This window comes from Helianthus annuus, chromosome 6 (genome assembly GCF_002127325.2).
Source record: "Helianthus annuus cultivar XRQ/B chromosome 6, HanXRQr2.0-SUNRISE, whole genome shotgun sequence".
NCBI lineage: Eukaryota > Viridiplantae > Streptophyta > Magnoliopsida > Asterales > Asteraceae > Helianthus > Helianthus annuus.
The window spans coordinates 90803609-90823161 of NC_035438.2; the positions used below are offsets into that span (position 1 = coordinate 90803609).

Genomic DNA, 19553 nt, shown 5'->3' on the forward strand with positions numbered 1-19553 from the left:
ACAAGGGTAAGAAGCAGGCAGCTGACAAAGAAGATAGCAAGAAAGGTCAAAACAAGAAGGGAAAGGATTCTGGTTCCTCAAGGGGGTCAAGGAAGCGTAAGGCTTCCCAAAATTTTGCGGTCACTGCCCAGGTTAACCAGGCAGCTCCCAACCAACCCGCACAGCCTCCAGCGAAGAAACCTTATGCACCTTTGTGCAATAGATGCAACGGTCACCATCAACCGCAATTTATGTGCCGTATCTGTACTAACTGTGGGAAGCCAGGTCATCTTGCTGGTGTTTGTCGCTTTGCTCAGAATCAGGCAGTTCAGAACCCGGTTCAACAAGTTGCTCAGCCTCTTGCTCAGCAACAAGGTCAAGCTGCACGACCTCATTTTCCTCCTGGTCCGTGCTACAATTGTGGGGATCTGACCCACTACAGAAACCGGTGCCCAAGGCTAGCCAACCAGAATCAGAATCAGGCTCAGGCTCGAGGTCGAGTCTTCAACATGAACGCACAAGAGGCACAAGCAGATAATAATGTGGTGAACGGTACGTTCTTTATTAATAATCAGCCAGCATCTGTTCTTTTTGATTCGGGTGCCGATAAGAGTTTTCTGTCTTTATCTTTTGAGCCATTGCTTCGCGTGTCTAGAACGAAACTAGGTAAACCATTGACAGTAGAAGTGGCGAGCGGTGAACCCATTGTTCTTGATTCTGTTCTCCGCAACTGCCAGTTGAACCATAATAACCATCTTTTACCTATTGACCTCACGCCTATGCAACTTGGAAGCTTCGACGTTATTGTGGGTATGGATTGGTTAGCCAGGTATCGCGCAGAGATAGTTTGTTTTGAGAAGATCATTCGCATGCCGCTTTCGTCAGGTGAGATCCTACAGGTTCGTGGTGAGAAACCTGCTGGTGGTCTTAAACTCATGTCTTGTTTTAAAGCTCGGAAGTATCTGCGGAAGAACTATGTGGCATTTTTGGCACATGTTGTAGCAGATAAGGGCAAAGGGAAATCTATTCAAGATATTCCTATTGTTCGGGATTATTCTGAGGTATTCCCTGAAGATCTACCTGGTCTACCCCCAGCACGCCAAGTCGAGTTTCGTATTGATCTCGTACCTGGTGCAAATCCCATTGCCAGAGCTCCATATCGTCTTGCACCATCCGAGATGCAAGAGTTGTCTAAGCAGCTTCAGGAACTCTATGACAAAGGTTTTATCCGTCCTAGCTTTTCACCTTGGGGTGCTCCCGTTCTTTTTGTCAAGAAGAAGGATGGATCTTTTAGGATGTGTATCGATTATCGTGAGCTTAACAAACTCACCATCAAGAATCGATATCCCCTACCTCGCACCGATGATCTCTTTGATCAATTGCAAGGCGCTTCTTATTTTTCAAAGATTGATTTGCGATCTGGATATCATCAACTTCGTGTGCATGAAGACGACATTCCCAAGACAGCGTTCCGCACTCGTTATGGGCACTATGAGTTCACAGTCATGCCATTCGGTTTGACTAATGCTCCTGCTGTTTTCATGGACATGATGAATAGGGTCTGCAAGCCTTATATGGATAAGTTCATCATCGTTTTCATTGATGACATCTTGATTTATTCTAAGACGCGAGCTGATCATGAGCAACATCTTCATCTTACGTTGGAACTCCTAAAGAAAGAGCAACTTTTCGCCAAATTCTCCAAGTGTGAATTCTGGCTTAAAGAGGTTCAATTCTTAGGGCACATTGTCAACGAACAAGGTATTCATGTAGATCCCTCCAAGATCAGTGTGATTAAGGATTGGGATACACCTACTACTCCTACTGAAGTTCGTTCTTTTCTTGGTCTAGCGGGTTATTATCGCTGCTTGATTGAAAATTTATCGAAGATTGCAGTTCCTCTAACTGCTCTAACTCAGAAGAACAAGCCATTTGATTGGGGATTCAAGCAAGAGGAAGCGTTTCTAACTTTAAAACAAAAACTTTGCGACGCGCCTGTTCTAACTTTGCCTGAGGGCAATGATGATTTCGTCGTTTATTGCGATGCATCTAAATTGGGTCTTGGCTGCGTCCTGATGCAAAGGAACAAAGTCATAGCATACGCATCGAGGCAGTTGAAGATACATGAGAAGAACTACACCACTCATGATCTTGAGTTGGGTGCAGTAGTCTTCGCTCTTAAGATCTAGAGACACTACTTGTACGGAACAAAATGTGTGGTTTTCACTGACCACAAAAGTCTCCAGCATATCTTCAGTCAGAAAGAACTTAACATGAGGCAACGACGTTGGGTGGAGCTTCTAAACGACTATGACTGCGAGATTCGCTACCATCCTGGTAAGGCGAACGTAGTAGCCGATGTTTTGAGTCGCAAGGAACGTACTAAGCTTCATTGTGTTCATGTCCAATCTGTTATCCAAGCCCAATCCGATATCCAAGCCCGTATTTCTCAGGCTCAAAAATCTTGTGTTTCACAAGGTTTGTTGGATAAGGAATTTCCTTATCACATAACACCTGCTTTTGAACTAAAGGACAATGGATCGTACTACTTCATGGACCGTTTGTGGGTCCCGAGCCAAGATAATCTTCATACCCTGCTTATGGATGAAGCCCATAAGTCTCGTTATTCTATTCATCCTGGCTCAGATAAGATGTATAAGGATCTTCGTATTCAGTATTGGTGGCCTGGTATGAAGAAAGACATTGCCTTATATGTATCAAAATGCCTTACTTGTCTTAAGGTTAAGGCTGAACATCAGCGTCCTTCCGGTTTGTTGGAATAACCAGAGATCCCAGTTTGGAAATGGGAAAACATTACTATGGATCTCATTACCAAACTCCCGCATACAAAGAAAGGTCACAGTGCCATCTGGGTAGTTGTTGATCATCTTACTAAATCAGCGCACTTCTTGCCAATCCATGAGGATTTTTCGGCTGACAAACTTGCTAAAATCTATGTGGATGAAATTGTAGCTCGACATGGTGTTCCTTTGAACATCATTTCTGACAGAGATGCTCGTTTCACTTCTCATTTTTGGAGAACCATGCAATCTGCTATGGGGACCCAACTTAATCTGAGTACAGCTTATCATCCACAAACGGATGGTCAGTCTGAAAGGACAATCCAGACTCTGGAGGATATGCTTAGAGCTTGTGTGATCGATTTTGGTGGTAGTTGGGATTCACATCTTCCGTTGATTGAATTCTCCTACAACAACAGTTATCACTCCAACATCAACATGGCTCCTTTCGAGGCTCTCTATGGTCGAAAATGTCGTTCACCAGTCTGCTGGAATAAGATCGGCGAGGCTCAGCTTACTGGACATGCCCTCATTTTAGAGACAACTGATAAGGTAAAGAAAGTTCGTGATAACCTTCAGACAGCTAGAAGCCGTCAAAAGAGTTACGCGGACCTAAAACGCAAGCCCTTGGATTTTCAAGTCGGTGTTCGTGTATTACTTAAGGTCTCACCTTGGAAAGGTGTGATCAGATTTGGGAAGAAAGGAAAACTTGCACCTAGATACGTTGGACCATTCAAGATCGTCGAAAGAATCGGTAAGGTAGCCTACAGGCTTGAGTTACCTCCTGAACTTGGAAATGTTCATCCAACCTTTCACGTGTCCAATCTCAAGAGGTGTTTAGCTGATGAGAACCCCCACATACCGCTTGATGAAATTCGTGTTGATAGAACACTAAAATTTGTTGAGAAACCAGTGGAAATCATGGAACGTGAAGTCAAGTGGCTCAAGCGCAAGCGCATTCCTTTGGTCAAGGTTCGCTGGGAATCTAAACGTGGACCTGAGTTTACTTGGGAACGCGAAGATCAAATGAAGGCGAAGTATCCGCATCTTTTTCCACGAGTTTTCTCTAAATAAATTTCAGGAGGAAATTTCCACAAGTAGGGGAGACTATAACATTTGTGCTTGTAATCATTGTGAACAGTTCAGTTATCAATAAAACAAAGTTATTTGATCCCAATGTTTGTTTGGTTGTGTTTTACATTTTTCATGTTTTGACTTTTGTTCGATTTTAAACTCTACATCGCTTTCTAGAGAATTATACGCAAACTGGTGCGTAAACGTACTCAGTTTAATGCGACAAATACTCCGGAACATCAACATATAGTCAACATATCTTAAATAACCTTTACATAAGTTAGAAATAAGTTTTGAAGGCTTTGGTATGGCCAAAAACAAGTTAATTCGCTTACAGGGACTAAACTTGACAAACTGCGAAAGTATGACGATTCGTACTAGAACAGACATTCTGGAACATGTCCATAAGTTAAACATACCATAAATATCCTGTACATAGCTTAGAAATAGGCTTTGAGGGGTTTGGTATGCTAAAATAAACTTTTGGATCATTCAGGGACTAAAAGTTTCAAAAAGTGCATAAGTTTGCACTTTCGCGCATAACATACGTTCTGAATACATCCGGACATCCAAAAATTTATGTAAGCATTATAATATTATGTTTTAATGTTTGGCTTGTCAAAAATCCATTCGTCGTGCAATTTGGATCGTTTTTCGCGCTTATGCGCATTCCGTCGTAATTAAGCGAACATCGCGATCGTACGGCCAAACGAACCAACATCCGGCATATTTTTGAGCATGTTTCATGTCCTCGATGTTTAAGAATCATTTTAGGGCCTTAAAGATGGCTTAACGGGCCTTAAACATGTCGGAAATGGCCTTAAACCACAACAGGGGCCTAAATTGTAAATTCTGAAACTTGTTTTTTGAACTGGACCTTCAGGCGGCCCGCGTAAGACCTGGCTGAACTCTTACACGGCCCGCGTCAGCCTCCCAGACCAGATTCAATGTTTCTGATCCACTTGCAGCAGCCTTTCGATCACCCAAAGGGCAACGCCACGTGTCAAAACCCTATGGTGGGGGCAAAATAAGCCACCACAACATTTCGACAAGTGTACGGGTTAGATCGTGGCACGATATTCAAGAAACGATCCTAACGGTCTTGCTTTTCCTATAAATACCCACCCCCTTTTGGTTAAAAACCCACAAAATCTGATCTAAAGCTCTAAGTTGAGGCCTTTGTTTCATACCTGAGCTCCTGGATCGAGATTAGCTTTCGGGGACCCTTTGTAAGTGTTCTTTCGTTCTTTTATCGCTTTATAGTCCTAAAGTCAAACTATGTTTGACTTTCTGCTTTGACCAGCCTATGGTCAACATGAAGTTCGTTTGAACTTCATAACGTGAGCGTGATCACGATGGTTATAGTCCCTAGTGACTACACCTACTGATTACCACGTTATCTAGGCTCAGTGACGAGTCGTAGTTTCGGCCAAAATGCGCATTCTTGTGTATTTTGTAACCAAACTACTCATAGGTATCAAAACCGTTTGTTTTGATACCAAACCTGTTTTCTAAACTTAGTTAAGCATGTTCTAACATGCTTAGCTCGTCACTTTTAGTTTAGTGCTTATATAGGGTCGTAAGGTAAGCGATCTAAACAATCGCTTATACTTTCGAACCCGACCCATTTGTTCGATCAATAGGATCCGACCAAACACATTAGGTGACCATACTTGTATAGGGAATAACCTTCCGAGGTTATACCTTATGGTCACGACATTAGGCGTTCCAAACGCGTTTCACGCGAACGACGCGTTAAAGTAGCATAAGCTACCTAAACGGGTCGTAATGGGTCGTAAGCACTTAGGTTAGGTTTCATTTAGGTATGTAGGCTTTGTTAAACCATATTACACGAGTCTCCATACTCGTTTGGTTTACGAGCCCGCCTACTATCCAATCCTCCGATTTAGGTCTGGTATATTAACATAGTTACCTATATTAGGTGCCGTTTGATATCCGTGATCTCTAGCATTATTTGGTTGTTATACAAGAACTTCAAAGCAATCTCAGGTGAGTACATAGAACCCCCTCTTTTTAATGTTTTTAAGGTGTTTATGTGAGTACATAGACCCCTCTTTTACTGTTTTCCAAACTATTTTGGGGTGGAACACATGTGCCTACTTGTTAATTTTATGCTTTCAATGTTTTCAAATCATATGCTTATTATGTTCGTTAGTACATATATAGTACATGATTTCATTGTGTTTATGCTATGTATGTCCATTGTGTGCATACTTAGTACAATCGATTTACAATACATTTTCATGCTATGTATGCCCATTGTGTGCATGCTTAGTACATTGCTTTACATTACATTTTATGCTATGTATGCCCATTGTGTGCATACTTAGTACAATTATTCATCACATGCTTACATTTTGGTATGACATTTCGTTTGTTCAAATGATATAATGTACATTCATTAACATTAGCTACGCCACTCGTTAGTAGGTAATGGTACCATAGGACTTGACAACTCCCATTCCTGAAATCTCGGGTTTGTTTGGATTGGAAGGAATGACCGAATTTGAAAAACAATAACACATATAGACCTTTAATTTGTTTAAAGGTCTATCACCACAGTCACAAAGGCTTGAATGTATGAATTTTCACAATACCGCATAAATGTTTGTATCAGTATAGCATGCAATTGTTCCACAAAACATAACTTTGACTTAAACTATGTTTAATTCAATACCCTGTTTTTGTGCATTTCACCTATGGCCCAATTGATATATTTTCACATGCCATACATGATATTTTGGATACACATTACAATTATTTACATTAAACATAAACAATTTGACATTGATATACACATTTGGTGGTTTACATTAGACATGGACATTTTGATATGGTTTACACAATAACAGTTGACAATTGATTTATATATGAACAATTTACATTGGTGGTTGGTTTGGGTAAATGATTTGAGTAACGAGGCGTGTGTAATATGATACAAACATGGTGGATACGCCGCTGGTACTTCCTATATATAAGTGTTTGTATAATATCACCTATCGTAGCATTATTTAAATCATTTCAGTTTAGACATATTACGTTTTACACAAATAACATATTCTTCACAAGACATTATTTTTACAAACAACTTATCTTATACAAACTCATTTTACTAGGTTATTCATTTGACCTTACATTTAATTATACAAGTCATCTGATCTTATCGTTTTTCAAATGATTTACAAGACAAAGCAAATTACAAGGTTCATGACTAAACATTTTCTCAATCATAAGTCATGAATTCTATTTTCACAAAACCTACGTATCTCACAGGCATTTTTATGCTGACGTACCTACTTTCACATGTGTTTTCAGGAGCTGTCGCATAGGATGATGATTGTGATACTAGGGCGGACCTGTGCCTTAGAGACATAAAACGAAGACAAACTTAGTTTAATTATGTTATAAACTCTTTATTTCCTGTTTGAAGACAATGTAACACTTTTTTTTTTGATAAATAAAATATAACTTTGTATGCCATGGTTGTGAAACAAATAATTCTGTCTCAACACTCCCCGACGTTTCCGCCGCGGTTGCATGTTATACGCGGTCGGGGTGTGACACATGCCTCGAAACCACTTCCTTTAAGTAAATGTCTGCTAAGGTAGAGAACTTGTCTGTTTCCTTGATAGCTAAGAAATGTGCAGACTTAGTGAGTCGATCCACGATGACCCAAATAGTATCATTCCCACGTTGAGATCTAGGCAGGCCGGTAACAAAATCCATGGAAATTTCCTCCCATTTCCATTGTGGTATCTTTGGTTGCTGGAGTAGGCCCAATGGTTTCTGATATTTGGTCTTGACTCTCGCACAAGTCAAAGATTTGCTAACGTAAGTTGCTATGTGAGCTTTCATACTAGGCCACCAATACGTAGTTCTGAGATCGTGGTACATCTTATCCGAACCAGGATGTACTGAGTAGCGAGACTTATGAGCTTCATCCATCACAAGTTCGCGTAAGTTGCCATAAAGTGGGACCCAGATGCGTCCTGTTATGTAGTAGGCGCCGTCTTCCTTTTGTTCTAACCGCTGCCTTGATCCGCGTAGGGCTTCAGCCCTGACGTTTTCTGGTTTCAATGCTTCTACCTGAGCATCTCGTATCTGTGCAGGAAGACTAGACTGGATGGTAAGTTGTAATGCTCGCACACGCCTAGGTGTAGTGTCCTTTCGACTGAGGGCGTCGGCCACAACATTTGCTTTGCCCGGATGGTACTTGATGGCACATTCGTAATCATTCAGTAGCTCGACCCATCGACGTTGACGCATGTTTAATTCATTCTGGTTGAAGATATGCTCGAGACTCCTGTGATAGGTGTAGATGGTGCACTTGCTACCGTACAGGTAATGTCTCCATATCTTAAGCGCGAAAACAACAGCTCCCAGCTCTAAATCGTGTGTAGTATAGTTCCTTTCGTGAATCTTAAGTTGGCGCGAAGCATAAGCAACGACTTTATCCCGTTGCATCAACACACAACCAAGACCCTGTATTGATGCGTCACAATAAACCACGAAATCGTTCGTGCCTTCAGGCAATGGGAGAATAGGTGCGCTACAAAGCCTATCCTCTAAGTGCTGAAAAGTTGTTTCCCGTGTATTACCCCAACGATAGGTAACACCCTTCTGCGTTAGCAAGGTGAGAGGTTGCACAATCTTGGAGAAATCCTTGATAAACCTCCTGTAGTAACCGGCCAAACCCAAGAATTGGCGTATTTCCGTTGGTGTGCGAGGCGCAGGCCAGTTCTTAATCGAGTCTACCTTAGATGGATCAACATGAATCCCATCCTTGTTTACCACGTGGCCTAAAAAGTGAACTTCACGTAGCCAGAAATCACATTTTGAGAACTTGGCGTACAGTTGTTCTGTTCGGAGGAGTTCCAAAATGAATCGTAAATGATGCTCGTGCTCCTCCTGACTCTTAGAATAGATCAGGATGTCGTCAATGAAGACAATAACAAATTTGTCTAGGTAGGGCTTGCACACTCTATTCATAAGATCCATGAAGACCGCAGGCGCGTTTGTTAACCCGAATGGCATGACCAGAAACTCGTAGTGGTCGTAGCAAGTTCTGAATGCTGTTTCGGAGACGTCCTCGTCCCGGACTCTCAGTTGATGATAGCCTGACCTCAGATCAATCTTTGAGTAGTAACTCGACCCTTGCAACTGGTCGAATAAGTCATCGATGCGTGGAAGAGGATAGCGATTCTTCACGGTCACCTTGTTGAGTTCGCGGTAATCTATGCACACACGGAAGGTACCGTCTTTCTTCTTCACAAACAATACTGGAGCTCCCCAAGGCGAAGAGATAGGACGAATGAAACCCTTATCCAAGAGTTCTTGCAGTTGTTTGGATAGTTCTTCCAATTCTGATGGTGCTAAGCAATAAGGTGCCGAGCTATGGGTGTTGCTCCAGGAGCTAGCTCGATTTGGAATTCGACATGGCGATGAGGCGGTAGCCCAGGTAAATCCTCTGGAAACACTTGACGAAAGTCACGCACTACTGGAATGTCCTCTAATCTCTTCTCTTTCGTTGAAGCATCAGTAACAAGCGCTAAAATAGCGGTGTGGCCCTTTCGGAAACACTTCTGGGCCTTAAGAAAGGAGATGATGCCCACCACGGCACCACTCTTGTCGCCTTGAACTTCGAGAGGTTCTTTACCAGAACGGGGAATACGAACAATATTCTCTTTGCATAGGATTTCTGCTTGTTGTTGGGATAACCAATCCATCCCAATGACGATGCCGAAACTACCCAGAACTATAGGAATGAGATCGATAGAGAAGGTCTGACCAGCTAAAACGATGTTACAACCCTTGACTATGTGCGTGGCCTCTAAACTTTTACCGTTAGCTAACTCTACGACATGTTTGGTGTTCAAAAGTGTTGGTGTGCGCTTTAACATTTGACTAACTTTTTGAGACACATAACTGGTATCCTCACCCGAATCAAACAATACAGTAACATAAAAGTCGTCGAGAAGGAACTTACCCGTCACTACGTTGGGGTCATTCCTAGCATCCCCCTGACCAAGCACGAACACTCGACCCCTGGCACCATTATTTCCGTCATTGTTTCCCCCGTTGTTGTTCACATTGCCCTGATTATTGTTGTTGTTCTGATTTTGATTTAACTGGGGGCAGTCTCGCTTGAAGTGGCCTTCAGCACCACACTGAAAGCATCCCCTGTTGCCTCGCTGCTGTTGCTGCAGCTGGTTCTTTGGAGCTGGTGGTTGTTGTTGATGGTTCTGATTCGCAGGTCGTGAGCTCCTGCAATCTTTAACTTCATGACCCATCTTGAGACACCTTTGACAACGACCCTTGTTGCACTGACCATTGTGGTGCCTGTTGCATGTGTTGCACTTTGGGAGGTTCCCTCGATATCCCCCCTGCCTTTGACTACCAGAAGACTGCTGACCAGGGCTCTGATAGTCATCAATCTCCCGCTGTTATGCCTGGGACTGAACCGAAGTCGAACCCTTGTTGGAGGCTCCATCCCATTTTCGCTTGTTATCACTGGGAGTAGCAGGAGTAGTAGTAGCAGTAGCACCGATGCATTTAGGCAGCCTGTTCTGTTCCACTGCCTAGTCTGTGAGACGATGAGCAAGACGGGTAACATCCTGAATAGTAGCAAGGTTGGCAGACGTCACATGGCTTTGAATCTCTGGTACTAAGCCTTTAAGGTACAACTCAATGCGCTTGATAGGAGGGTCCACCATAGTTGGACACAAGATGGCCAGCTCGTTTGACCTTTTTGTATATGCCTCTATCTCTGGCCCTGTCATCTTCAGGTTAAAGAACTCCACTTCCAACTTGTGGATCTCATCGCGAGTGCAGTATCCCGCTTGATCAATTCTTTGAAATCGTTCCATGGGGTGGCATTAGCAGCCGCCAACCCCAGCATCTGAACTTGCGCGTTCCACCAAGTCTGCGCAATGCCTTCGAGAGTACCAGTGGCATACTTCACCCTGCGAGCCTCAGGGCATTCACACTTCTCAAAGACGGACTCGAGCTTCTCAAACCAATGGAGGAGTCCAACGGCTCCTTCAGTCCCACTGAATGTGCTAGGACGACAGTCCATGAAAGTCTTGAAGGTGCGTACAGGTGGCTGAGCATGTTGACCTCTTGCTTGAGCGGCTGCAAGTGCCGCGGCAACTTGTTCGTTAATCAGAGCCGTCAGCTGGGCTTGAGTCATGTTAACACGTCCACTCATGATCTTCATAACAAAAGGGAAACATGAGTGTGAGAGGTTCGCGAAAGTGGGATAACAGAAGAGAGTAAGCACACATGTGTTTTCAATCAACAGTTGCTACGTTTATCTAAGCATACCATGAGCAAAGTTCTATGTAACTAATAAGTAGGCAATAAACATAACCCATATTACCTAGAATTGTGAGTCTTGCACGTGGAGCGAAGCGTCGTTGTGGATCGTTGAACACTGTACAGGTTATAGTCTGATTTTAATAAAATCTTTTTCCCCTTATTAAAACCAAGTTCACTATAACCAATGGCTCTGATACCAATCTGTCACACCCCCAAAATCCACACGCGGAGTACCACCGCCTGGAGGCGTGACTGACCAGGATCAAGCCACCAATCATATTGAACATAACAAGTAATAAGTAAAATTCAACCACACAATATGAAAGGTGTTTCAAATCAAAAACATAGTTAAGTGTTTAGCGGAAGCATAATAGTAAAACCCAATGTAAGTATCAAGTACGAAATAAAGTAATGTTTTTAGCATGGCATACACTGCTATGTCCCACAACGACCACGCCTCCTAGTGCAAGCTCCATGAGTACCTAACGACCTGCAAGGCATGTAACAACGAGTCAACAACAAAGTTGAGCGAGTTCACAGTTGGTTGTATAGTTATAGTATTCGTTTCATAAATCATATGCTCTTTTTGTAAACCATGTATCGTATTAATTCGTATCGCGGTCTCCCAGACATGTGTGCGAAGATTAGTGGGGGCTTCCCATGTGTTACTAGACCGTGTGTATCGACTGCTACGAAAATGTAAGAGGTGCCCTAAGTCAATGTCTATCAACATTGACCCTTTGCCCATAGTCCATTAGTACACGCCCGTTCGAACGACACGGTGTGAGGTTTGTTAAACCTAATAGCGCTATTAACTAATGACCCGCTCGCCATAGGCCTCGGCGATTAAGTCGATATAATGAGGGACTTCAATGATAGAGATTTGGTCGAGTGTGAAATCTTGGCATCCTACCCATGGAGGATGGTCGTAAGTACCGTATAGTTCATTTACCCATTCCCAACCCTTGGGAATCCCATGCCTAGGAAAGAGTGTGAACTCACCTTGGTTTGCTCGGTATGTTAAATTATATGCTCGTAAGTAATCAATCACGTCCTATAGTTATACATGTATTCACAATCAGTTTACATTCACAAAGTACGACCGATAGGTCAAGATCATCATGTACATGCAAGTTACAACTTAGCACATAGCATTTACCAGTTACACAATTTCATGCAAGTCATACTTATCATTAACAGCAGTTAATTAATCCAGTTAACTTTTAACAGAATTAAACTAAGTTACTATGTTGTCTACCCATTCGACGAAACACACTTGTTTTCGTCGTACAACCCTTCGACGAAACACCCTCTGTTTCGTCGTGATCCCTTCGATGAAACACCCCCCGTTTCGTCATAGCTACTCTCGACGAAACACTCTCTGTTTCGCCGTGATTTGCGTTTCGCCAACAATGTCAGTTACATCGTATATCGTAACTGTTACAAAAATATCACAGAAACCCTAATCATCATAACAGTCGTTACATAACTATCATCAACAACAGAACTTTATCCAAGAATCACATGTTACCAGATTATTGCATACACCAGACTTTAACACATATTCATTTGATCAATCACAGGCAGACGATAATGTGGTTTGCAAATATCAAACAGGAACATAAGCTTTGAGTAGTAAATCATGAATGAATACAGTCACAACATCAGATCGAGTTCAATAGTTTTAGCAACAGAATATCAAACCCTAATCTACACAAACATCACTCGGCATATAACTGATAACCACATGAATCTATTCTACAAGCATAATATCATAAATGGATCTACTAGCAGGAACCCTAGTTGTTACACAACATCAAGATCATACAGAAAGCAACTTCAAGGATCATTAAAATCAAATGATACAAACACTAACCGGAAAACTAAGCGATTAGTACGAACGAGATGGATAGACTTTCGAATGGGGAGGGGCTGCCGTCGGTGCACAGGAGAGAGCTCTAGGGTTTCTATTTCGTTGAAGGTGTGACGAATGGAACCGTAACACACAATAAATAGTCGAGTAACGTACTGGGCCCTTAATGGGCTTTGGCGAAACCGGGCTCGGCGAAACACCCTGTTTCGTCGAGATAGGGGTGACGAAACAAACTCCGATTCGTCGATGTTGGTTATGGCGAAACACTTTGTTTCGTCGGGTCAGTAGTATACAAATATTCATGTTCATGAAATCAAACAAATCAACCAATTTACTCATATTAAACACATAACATATCAAACAACCATCTCAACTTGTAATCAGTGTACAGTTACAAAGCAAACAATCACACAGCTAAATAGTTAACGCGCAATTAATGCGAAGATGGAATCTTCGAAACTCGAGTTGTCACACAGTACATCAATCTCTTTTTTCTTTTTTTTTTCATTGCTTTTTCTCTTTTTATTTCTTCTTTTTCTTTCATATCTCTTTATTTCCTTTTTTTCGATTTAACAAACATAACAAACAAGCATACTAGAACAAGATGATTATACTAATAGACCGGGTCAAATACAGGTTAATTTTTTAAGAGAAAGTAGGCACGGGCTAACAAAGATCGACTCAAAGCTCAAATGGGCTACTAAAGTGCAAACCCCCGCCCGTCTCACTACCATGCTCATATATATAATTTATGAGGTCCAACCCCCAAAATCCCACACTCGCACTCATCATGACGAGGCTACCTAAATGCCCTTATCATTTTCACATTCATGCAAAGCTAAGGCCTCAAACCGCATCTAAGGACAAGTTCTAATGTACCCCCACCCATTGCCACTCTCATCAAAGAAAAATATTTCTAATAAATTCAAAGAGATCGCTCAACTCTCACCAAGAAAGAACAAGGGAATATGGGATGCCGGTGTATCATGCGGTTTTGTATTCAAATGTTCAATTCGGACCATTGTCACTTGATTTTTAAAAATCTGCAATTTTCAGAAATTTTTCAAAATTTCTCCTCTTCCCCACACTTGGGATACATTGTCCCCAATGTATGGTTTTGAAGGGAAGATCGCTTAAACACTAAAAACATCAACGTTGTTTTTTTTTATTTTATAAACAAAAGCAAACTAATAAACTAACAATATTTCAAAGCTAAAGAACATGACAAGTCTAAGGAAAAAGTACATTAACCTGGTGAAGTTTGACACAACAGATATTGTAAATGATCCAATATCCTATCACCACCTTCACACAAATATCCGCACATCTTCCCCACACTTGAGTGTTGGCATGGCCCTGAAACATAGAAAACTAAAGAAATAACAAGATCAGTGAAAAACCTCGGGTTGCCTCCCGAGCAGCGCTAAGTTTTCAGGTCTTCAGCCAGACCATGCCACCCCCATTTAAGGTGGCTCAAAGAAGTGGTTCCTGCCATCTCCATCACTTCCTCGTGCCATTGAGCAAAATGCATCCGTCTCGTTTCGACTCGGTGGGTAATCAAATACACTCTTACTTGAACCCTTATGCTTTTCTTCACGATCCGGTGGGTGATTTCTTCTCATTCTCTGAAACACCTTTTCACTAAACCTGCTATCCTTCGCCTCAACAAAATCGTAACTAATCATCTTAGTCTGAACATCAAATGACAACTTACGGTTCTTTTCGGTCATGGTAATGATTCCTTCTCTACAATCGATTTGAGCATTTACCGTATAGAGAAACGGTCGACCCAAAATCACCCTTTGTTGTGACGCCATCATGGTAGTAGCATAATCTAAAACCAGAAAATCCCCCGGGTATTCGAATTCTCCCAACCGAATCATAACATTCTTAACCATTCCCCGTGGACGCCTCCAACTTTCATCCGCCAAACTCACCATGGTATCTACATCCTGAAGCAGACCAAAATCATACATGTCGTATAGATCACCTGGTAACACACATCATGCTCGCCCTAATCCAATAATGCATGAGGAATTTTTAGTTTCCCCACTCGGATAGGCACGATTGGCGCTCCATACTCTTTATCATTCTCGACTTCGGCATCTTTTTCCAAACCTGCATTCACTTGATACGAAGAAGTTAGCAATGTTTGATTAAATTTAGTATTTGGAATGGTGCTTACCACATTGATGTTAATGCTTTTTGTGTTCTTGGGATTTATCACCGTGTCACTTGGTAATTGACCTTTTGCTTTCTTCAATAATGCCACGTCACTTGCAAGTTGACCCATTTGAGTGTTCAACGACTGAATTGCTTTATCACGGATTTCGTCTTTTTGAATACGAGCATCATCAAGCCGATTCCTTCGTTGCATCTCAATTTTCATCGCCTTCAACATCTCCATTACATCGTTTCCACCCGAAGAGCCTTGACCGGAAGACCCACCATGCACTTGACCCGTTTGATATTGCCTTTGAAATCCTTGGTTTCCATGGAAATTCGGGTTGGCTTGATTTGACTGATTCGCGTATCTAAAGTCCGGGTGATTTCGTAAACCAGGGTGGTAAGTATTGGAATTCGTGTTGTAATTTCTACCACCCCCTCCTTGACCTTGCACAACATGAACCTCTTCATATTGCCCTTCACCTCCTTGGCAATTTTCAGCCGCATGTCCTATCTCATTACAAATAGCACAAACATTATAAATTTGATTAGAAGTTTGAACATTACCATCGTCTATCACATGCACTTGAGTTCAGGTATTGGCCGGTCGTGCTCTCCTTGATGCTTGAGCTTTTCTTTTCGATGTAATTGCCATTTGCTCCAAAAACTCCCAATCGTCATGCTCGTAGTTTGTGCCAAAAGTGCCATTGGTAATAGACATTAAATCACGAGCATCTTCGGCACTTAACCCCTCATGGAAAGCATTCATCAATTCCCGAAGTTCTATCCCATGGTGAGGGAAATTCTTGATCATCATGTTGAATCGTTCAAATGCCTCATGAAACATCTCACCTTGTTGTTGTTGAAAACTTCTCAACCCTTTTCTAGCATCATTCGTCCTTTGAGCGGTATAAAATTCATCTAAAAAGATTTGTTGCATCTCCGCCCATGTGTTGATAGATGCCGAAGGTAGAGTGTAAAACCACTTCTTTGCCTTGTCTTCCAAAATAAATTGGAATAGTACCAATTTGACATCATCGGCCGAAAATCCTTGACTCCCAAGAGTGTTGCAAATCGAGTCATAAGCCTCCAAATGAAAATAAGGCTCCTCCGTTGCTAGACCCTTATATTTCGGCAAGCTTTGCAATGAATTGGTTCTCACTTCAAATGTCCTCCCTTGATCATTGTGAGGAATAACTACCGGGGAAGGATTATGAGTGATTACCGGCCTGAAATGTGCTTCTATACCTCTTGCATGTTCTCGAAGGTGTCTTCTTGGTATACCAATCCGAACCCTTGGACGAATAGGACCCATTGGTCTTTGCATCGGCCCTTGAGGTACATGTGGTTGAAATTGTTGTTGTGGCATCAGTGGATGTTGAATTGGCCTTTGGAATTGATGTTGTACGTTTTTGGACGAACTTGTTGCAATGGTGTAGGACATTGCAATTCTGGCCTTGTGGCCTTGGCCGAATATGTTGTGGTATAATTTATTGTTGTGGAATCCCACCAACACTTGACATTCTTTGAGTTTGACCTTGCATATAAGTAAGTTCCCCTTGCTCTCCATCACCCCCATATGCGTATCCTTCTTCCTCATAACCCTCAAAATCTTCATACCCCTCATCATACCCATCTCCTCCTATACCGAAGATTGCCCAAATGGAAAAGATGAGTACTGAAAACCCGACTGGTTCGGCGGTCTAAATGTAGAAGTAGCATGAACGACAGTTGAACCTTGTGGTAATGTATATGTTGAAGATGATTGACCTGAAGCTGGGAAGAAATGGGAGATGGTGGAATTGTAGTAGAAGGGTTAAAGGTAAGTGTAGGTTCATCTTGGGTGGTAATAGGTTGTGTAGTGTTGGTTGGTGTAACATCATGAGGTGGAGTAGGGTCGGTAGCGGTGTCACACCCCAACCGATGGCGGAATCATTGGGGCATGGCACTGAGCGAAACAGATTGTCAAGAAGTTTCCATAACAACTATCATTACTATTCAATTTATATAGTACGTCCCATACCGTACCTCAAATAGCAAACAAATTATTACAGATAATATCTAGTCAAATATTTTCTTCCGACAACTCAGATTTAAATATAAATATTGTTTATCTATGTCTAGAGACTCGAGCTGCAAGATCTACAGACAACTATGCTCTAGACTTTTATTCTAGCTTCGCCGTCCTAGCAGTTAAGCATCTTAAACACCTGTCACATACGTAAAAATAAAGTCAATACATATAATTTAAAGGTGAGCATACAAGTTTGATAATAGCATATAGAGTTCGAAATAGTTTACGCATAACCAGCATGTACACAGAGGGAAACGAAGCATGTTAATTATCGACACGCATCTATCGATACCAATGACTGCGGGTTGACTGCCCGAGGCAGTTCGCAATACATGATTACCACCGTAATCCATGCAAGTAATTGTCCTTAATAACCCCCGTGTGAACGGGTGCTGAGTCCAAACTATAGTACTATCGTCGTTAAGGAAGGTAGACAGCATTCCACGTGTAAACATAACAACAAGCATTCATTTAGTCACGTAATACATGCGGTAACGGTTAGCGTTTAAAGTAATTGAGTAGTTTGTTCGATTGTGATTTAGAATAAGTAACGTATGTAACACCCAAAAGTGCTGAAAGCAAAAAGGGATCGAGTATACTCACAGTGATTGATGGATTGAAGGGAGCACTTGAGAGTAGGGTTAGCCTGAATAGTTCGATAGCATAACGATAAGCAACGCCTAAAACGGAAAACAAGTGTTAGAGGGTCGGACAGCTGGTCGATCGGACGGTTGTCCGGTCGGGCGGCTGACTGTTCAGCTTTACAGTCCGTTCGGACAGCTGTCCGGTCGGTCGGTATGCCGATCGGATGGCTGTTCGAGTGGATTGTTTCTTCCTTTGAGAAGGATGTATTTGTGTATGATGGTTTGACTTTTGAAGTTTTCGTTGTAGCATTTGGAAACATTGAAGTATCTTTACCTTTCAGGTCGATCGATCGAACGGTCCGTTCGATCGGCCGGCTAACCGATCGGTTAGGTACTTCAGCAAACAAGTTCTTATCAGGGTGTCACCTGATCGGACGGTTGTTCGATCGGATGGCACTCCAACGCGTTGAACATGTTGAAAACCAACTAAGTGTTGAAGCATAGTATCTCATGATTTGAAGAGTAATTCAAATCAGTCGATAGTCCGATCGAACAGCAGTTCGTTCAATACTAGACTTCATGGAATTGTTCAGTGTGGGGCCAGGTGCTAGCCGATCGGCTGGCCTGGTCGATCAGCTGACTGTCCAATCGGCTGGCTGTCCATTCGGACAGCAGTCCGATTGGTCAACATCCTGACCTGATCAGCCTGTTCGTCTAACACTTGGCTGTTGATGTGCGTGAAGTGTGTTATATTTTAGATGTATATTTAAGCCCCTTTTTACACTTTTAGCCAAGTTTTAAATTTATAAAACACGATATTTACTAACACTAAACACACATATGGGCAAGTGCACCCATCGTGGACGTAGTATAGTGTTGGTAAGATACCGAGGTCGTCCAAGGACACAAGAGCTTTTAATACCGGTTTATCCTCAACGTCTAATCAAATCAAAAAGTGAGAAAAATGTTTTAAACTAAGAAAAATAAAAACTAACTAAATGCTGAAAAATAAAATAAAATAAAAATAGATAGACAAGATGAATCACTTGGATCCGACGCGTGTGTTAGTATAACCTTTGATTATTTTCGCACTTTTGCACTTGTTTAAGAGATTATCTTAGTTATTGTAGTAGGCCCCTCTTTTGAAGGCGACGTTACCCTCAACCCAGTAGTTTGAGTCAGCAAGGATACAATCCTAAAGGGTCGGATTATTGAAAGATAATGAATTAAGTTATTAATGCAAATTGTGGTAGGCCCCGCTTTTGGCGGTGACGTTACCCTCGGCTAAGTAGTCTGAGTCAGCAGGGATACAGTCCTAAATAGCCGGGTTATAGTATTAATAGTAGTTAACTTATGAGGGGGTCAAAGAGTTTGGATCCCCGCCATCCAATACCTATGGGTATTGAAGGAGATCCTACTAAATTTGACCCAGGTCCCAAGCAGGACCTCTAAACGCTGAACAAGGGCAAGACCCTTACCAAACCGTTCCCTTAACCCCCGACCAGGTAGCCAACATACCTCCATATAGACCGTGGAGATATGAATGGTGAAAATCTTTTATTTTATATAGACAGTAAAATAACGCCAAGACACCACGGACAAACGATAAGGAAAGATCACCTTCAACATAAGTAACTAGTTATTAAAGTCATTAATACAAAACC

The 19553-nt window shown here is 42.0% G+C and overlaps 1 non-coding gene across 1 annotated transcript; it reads left to right on the forward strand.

The window, feature by feature from the left end:
* The first annotated feature begins 16016 nt into the window (after positions 1 to 16016).
* On the forward strand, positions 16017 to 16122 carry LOC118479979. The gene has a single exon (XR_004861620.1). It is a non-coding gene; the product is annotated as a small nucleolar RNA R71 (small nucleolar RNA).
* Positions 16123 to 19553: the final 3431 nt, after the last annotated feature.